This window comes from Nymphaea colorata, chromosome 9 (assembly GCF_008831285.2).
Source record: "Nymphaea colorata isolate Beijing-Zhang1983 chromosome 9, ASM883128v2, whole genome shotgun sequence".
Lineage (NCBI taxonomy): Eukaryota > Viridiplantae > Streptophyta > Magnoliopsida > Nymphaeales > Nymphaeaceae > Nymphaea > Nymphaea colorata.
Genome location: NC_045146.1, coordinates 24,850,469 through 24,857,258, shown reverse-complemented (window position 1 = coordinate 24,857,258; position 6,790 = coordinate 24,850,469).

Genomic DNA, 6,790 nt, shown 5'->3' with positions numbered 1-6,790 from the left:
AAAGCTTGGATTACACACACGGCTATCCGGTAGTGATTAGAACCACGTGGACCATTTATTAGACTGATTAAAAGTCTAGATCAAAGCAAATATAAAAGAAAACAATAAATAAACCGATGGCAGCCTGAATGCTACAGGTTGGGAATCAGAACCCATGTGGAGTGACTAATTGAAGCTGGTGGTGCATGCGCTTCCCTTATGTTTGCCGGGGTGGACGGAATGAAACTCTATTGGACGGTGTGAAGGCTGGTAGGCAGACAATCTCTTTTTTGAGTTCTCATAACATCAATTCTCTATACTACAAATTGGAAGACATCGATATACAAATTAAAACATAGCCGAAAGGGAGCTGGTACCATGCTCTTAGATGAGTAATGAGACGAAATACTTTCCTTGCTCACTCATATTTTATCGTTACTAGTGGCAAAATTTTCTTAGGTCCTATAAAAAGAAAAAGATGAACGCTTCAAATGGACCTCTATAGAAAGCACAATACAAAGGAACTTAAATTAAAATGATGATTTTACATTGCCATATGTTAAAATTTTAACAAGGACAATATTTGATTTATGAACTGGCTTATATGATATGATATGGACCCCGATTAGGGCACTCAGATAAACAAATGGTGATCTGATCTGGTCAGGGCAGCACGTGAGATCTTACCAAGTTGATATTTTGATAAGTCGGTCTTCGGAAGGCATCGGCTTTAAACGAGGATGATGGTAGATTGTTAGGTGGGCAAATTTTCGAGTTCCTTCCGATTTCCATGCCTTGAAATAAGAACAAACAAACAAACAAACACACAAACAAACGCGGCAGGGAAAAAAAGTTTCGAAGCTTTCGCTTTCGCTTTCGCAGGTGCAATATATGCGTCACACGCTAAGGGATCCGACCAGTATTTCTGAAAAACCTTCCCATTCAAATCGTCACACTTCGGTGATGAAAAAAAAAAAAATCAGCCTTCTTTGGCTGAGCGGCTTGCGAATCTGTGAAAAAATATTGAAAAAGTTAATTTAAGAAATAATTTAAATATTACAATATTTTAAAAAACCAATCAATTCGATTGAAGCTGATCGGACGGACATTAGTGGTCATGGAGATTTATGGACTGGTACTGATGACAAAAGTTTCAGCTCTTGCTTAAGCGGTGGGATAATCTTATAGTCAACCAAATGATTCTAGCTTGTACTCAACCGAACGACTGTAGATGGGTTTTTTTATTGTCAGAAACAAGTTAATGAATGAATAAAGTTGGTTTGCAAAGCAAGATAGTTTCTATTGAGAATGAATAGAGAATAAAAACCGGTGTTGCTGCTGCATTCACATCAATTCCCTTCATTGTCTTTTATTTTTGCTTCGCATCAATGCACTTAACAACATTGAAATCTACCACTTCTTTTAACATTTTTTTTTTAACAATGAAGATAAAGAAATACTTTAGCTGAAATTGCTGAATTTTAAACCGAGATGTGAATTGGAAAGTATAAGACATTCACGAGTTTACATTGTAGGCGTCGCAGTTAATCTCGCTCAGACACTTATGTTCTTGGTTTAGTAGCATGAGCTTTAAACTTCAAGAAGATTAGAACCAGGACAACTAATCACTTAACAACTCATTTTATAAATTATTAAACATGTTTTACAATTTCAATGCTCAACTCAACTTCTCATAATTGCGTATTATAATAAGCTTATGCAATTCCGGAAATAAGATAAGTATGTTGACTTGTATTTTTTTTATGATCAATGAAGTGAGACTCTCTGCCTTCACAAGGACGCCCATGTGGGAGGAAATTTATTGTATTCAGAGCTGCTCAAAGTGATAATGTTTTCAAATTACTAATAAGTCAGGTCAAGAAGTCAAGGGAAAGAAAATCCTTGTAATAAAAACAAATTATATCTCTCACATGATTGTTGTCAAACTCATGCTAAAATCTGGTGGCATTCCATTGTGATAACTGGATGGTGATTGTGGATTTTACTCAGTTATTTTATTTGATGAGAACCATTCGATCTAACATGATGTAGGAGAACCACAAGATGAATATATGGTTGAACAGAGTGCAAATTAAAATAAGTACGTCATTGTAACGCAAATATATTTCTGAAAGTATGGAGCGTTTGTCTGATTTATAATTACAACGGCACACGAGTTCATAGCGAGAGAACAATTTTTGGGATTGGAGAGTACTGTTTTCTCTAACCATGAAAAGGCTTAGTAAAAAACAAAAAAAGTCACTATTTATGAAATATTTAGAAAACTACTCTTCCTCTTTCAAGATTGAACTACCAACAAAGGTAAAATTGTGTTTTTGAAGGAACACTTTGTTAGATAGTGGCCATTGAGCCCTAAGATTTACTCAAAACCTCTCACAGATAAAGTTCATCTTTATCTCAACATTTTCCTAAAAAATCTCTCACGCTAATCGCTGCCAGGATTTGGGGAAAACCTAAGGGGCTGACTATTTATACCCAGCAATGTTTAATGTTTAATCACTCTCTAGAAGAGGATCGTGAGGAGCCCCTTAGAAGAAAACCCCTAAATCTAACTTACTCTTCTTCCTCTTTCTCTTGCTCTGCTGGATTCTAGAGGGGATAGTCGCTGCTTCTTCACTTGAACACGGGAGCCGCTGGTGAACTTATTGCGCAGGCGACGACTACAACTTCCGCTGTGACTTCAATTGCTCTAACAGTGCTATCAGAGCTAAACGTATCGAATTCGAGTAAGTGAAATTCTATCTTGATCTTTGTGGTGCCTGTGAAGATTATTCTATCTACGCGAGCATACTAGTCGCCTATGTATCATGCGATTTTATGGTCTATTTTCTGAAAGTAAAGCATGCTAGGCTATATTTACTTGAAGTGTGAAGCATGCTTGTGCTAATTGGTGTTGAACTCTCTCGTCTCTATATAAAGTCATTCCTTTTCTTTCCTCTCGGTGGCTGCGAGAGACTGAGACCAGAGCTCAGCCTACAACAGAGCAAGTATATCTAAGTTGAGGGCTTTGTAAGAAGTTTTCGAACCTAATGTAGGCACTAAACTTATACCCAAACCCTCATAGAGGGTCTGTCCTCAAACGCACCATTGCTAAAGCAACTGATCTAACTTGCACATCCAGCGATAGTAGCAGAGCTTGCTCTGCTAAATATAAAACAAAAACATAGAAGAGGAGAGAGGGTGCCTTCCATCTGTCGCAGCAGAAGAAATTTTAAACTCTCAACCCCTCTTTCTTTTAGTTTCCCACTGTCGATTAATAATAGAGACATGCTGGACTTGTTGTCCTCTATGTGGTGGTAGCAGAGAGGGAGTTCGGGTAGAAGGGGTAGACTGCGACAGAAACCCCCCAAACTTGTTGATACTTCTATATTCCCTGCTGCCTGTCGAGTAAAAATTCATCCGTCTATCCCACAGTGAAGATCTTCCAGCTTCTGTAGTAACAGAAAAGCTCGGGATCTTGAGAGTCGACGGCCGAAAGCACCAGACAACGAAAACTAAACCCCAAATAGAGAAATAGGTGCCTCACGTTGCTCGCTGATCGTCGGACTTGACTGCTGCCGTCTTCTATATGGTAGAAGTGGAGGAAAATGGGAAGAGGCACGACGGTAGTGGAGGAATACTTGCGGTGGCAGCGGCAGAAGTGCGACAGGCTAAACCTAGGAGAGAGAAGCTCCCGCGAGGAGAGAGAGTGAAGATGAAAAAATGAGAAAAAAACCGATTCGGAGGGGTATTTATAGCAAATTTTAGAAATTACAAAAACCGTCCACTAATTAGGCGTTATCTTAAAAAACGCTGTTACATTTCTCAAAAATTAAAGCCACAAAATTTTTTGCTAAAAGTTTTTCAAAAAGAGGCTTGCGAAAGTTATTATAATCAGAAACCGAGAACTTTATCAAAAATTACTTTTGGTTAAGCTCAGAGTTATTATAGATTACTAAAAGTGGGTTCCGAAAAATTATTTTGCAATTTCATCGGAATGCGCTTTTAAGCAAAATTACGTATAGCACCCTCTAGCTTGTTAAAAAGTGTAGAAAGAGGATTCTGAAATAAACTCTAAAAAGAGACACGCATGTTCTAAATTTCATTTAAAGTCTTCTTGTTTTAAATATTATTTTAGAATATTGTGAAATCTCTTGATGTGAAATTCATTGTGATATGTTTTCCCTTTTTTATTGTTCCTTACTTGCCATGGGAAATTAATTTAGAAATGACATCAAGAGTGGGACCCTCAGAATTATCTAAGACTGAAAAACTGAATGAGACAAATTTCCATGCATGGAAATGTAGAATTACGTTGGCCTTGACTTTGGAAAGACTCATTTATGTGATCAAACAGCCTTCTTCCACTTTAGGAGATAAACCTACAGATGAGGAAAGAAAGACATATGAATCCTTTACCACAGATGACCTGATGGCTAAAACCATCTTGTTAACTTTCATGGAAGATGATCAAATCAGAGTATTTGAGGATTGTCCAACGGCTAAGAAATGTTTGATACTATTTCTTCCAAATACAACACCACTACTGCGATGCATGTACAGTTACTGTTAAAACAGTATAATTCCTATAGGATGAAAGAGTCAGACAATGTAATAGACCATGTTAATAAGATGTTGATCATGGCTAAAAATTTAGCTGTGGTGGGAAATGTTATATCTGACAATATGCAGATTAGCACAAGCCTGAACAACCTACCTCCTTTTTGGGATATGGCAGTTACTGCCTTGAGTCTCCAATTTGATAATCTTGCTTTAGAAAAGCTTCCTATACAGTTAGTTTTACAACAACAATGTCTCGCAAAAAGAAAGAATACAGAATTGATGACAGTCCAGAAAAAACCTGCTACTAATCATGTGTCTGTAAGACCCAAATAATTTAAAAATCGAAACGATGACAAGTTTAAGGGTAATTTTGCAGGTACTAAGAAATCTCAAGAAACTGCAGTGAAATGCTACAAATGCGAAAAACCTGAACATATTAGGAACAACTGCATGACAAAATTCTTGAATAAAAAAGATAATTGTTAGGACCACAATAGCAGGAGGAAGCCACAAGCGGACTCCGACAAAGAAGCCATCTATGTCGTGTCAGAATGTTCGTTTGCAGATGGGGATTTGACTGGTTGGTGGGTTGATTCAAGAGCTACTCGTCACATTGTAAAGACAATGGAAGACATGATTCACAAAGAAGAACTGAGTCTTGGAACAAACAAGGTCTACATGGGAAACAACTCATAATTTGACGTCATGGGAATTGGGGCATATCAACTAAATGTTGGAGGTATTAGTGTCGTACTCAATGAGGTTTTGTATGTCCATTCTATGAGAAGGAATCGTGTGTCTGTTCCCACACTGATCGAGAAAGATTTGGAAGTTCGATTTATTCTAGGAAAAGTAACAGTGGGAAAACATGGAACGTCCATGTTTCATGAAAAATTTGTAAAAGAACATAGTATGTTCAAACTTAATAATATGAATGATGCTTCTAGTTCGGGTTATTACGATTGTGCAATGAGTGTCAGTGTAACCTTATGGCATGAAAGATTAAGCCATATAAGCATAAAAAAGATGAAGACTCTAGCACAACAGAGTTTAATACTTGACATAAATATAAATGATTTTGCGAAATGCGAGTCATGTGTATACGAAAAGATAGCAAGGAAATCGTTTTCGTCTGAAGTAATTCGGGCCACTGAACTATTGGAGATAATCCATACTGACATATGTGGACCTTGTAGAGTTCAAACTCATAGTGGAAAAATATCCTTCATAACATTATTGACGACTTTTCAAGATTTGGTTATATATGCTTGATTAGACACAAGTCGGAAGCACTTGAGAAATTCAATGAATACAAATCTGAATTCGATAGACAACTTGGGAGGTATATTAAAGTTGTAAGGTCTGATCGAGGAGGAGAATACACATCTAATGAATTATTCGAATACTGTAAAGACCTTGGTATTAATAGGAAAAAGACAATGCCTAAAACACCACAACAGAATGGTGTGGCTGAGAGGTGTAACAGAACCCTCTTGAACATGGTGAGATGTATGTTGGCAGATGCACAATTACCAAAAATTTTTTGGGGTGAAGCTATGTTAACAACTATGTATACAACAAATCGAGTGTCCTGCAAAGCAGTCCTAACCACTCCTTATGAGAGATGAACTTGTGTAAAACCAGATCTGAAATATCTGAGGAGATGAGATCTGTAACACACGTGACAATTCTAGATTAAAAAATGGATAAACTAGATAGCAGATCAGTAAGATGTGTATTTATTGGATATCCGAAAGGATCAAAGGGCTACATATTGTATCATTCAACTATGAGTCTTATAAAAAGCAGAGATGTAGAGTTCATAGAAGAACTCAATAACAAAGATTTTGATCCAGTTGAATATCAAAATGATACGCTGGATAATCAGATTTATTTAAAGGAACAGTCTGGTAATAAACCGACTGGAGATCAGTTTGGCAATGAACCAATTGAGCAGGAATCGTCTAAAGAACAGTTAGGTAATGAACCGACTGAAGATCCGTTAGGTAATGAACCGACTGAAGATCAGTTAGGTAATGAACCAAAGACCTAGAGCTCTTCCTTCATATTTGAATGATTATTATGTATATGTGGCAAAGAAGTTATGTTATTCAATAGATATTGACAAAATGTCTGACAATCTGACATATGACGAAGCCATAAGCTCGCATGAATCGTCGGATTGGATGAATGCTATAGATGAAGAAATTGAATCCATAGAACAGAATAAAGTCTGGGAATTAGTAAA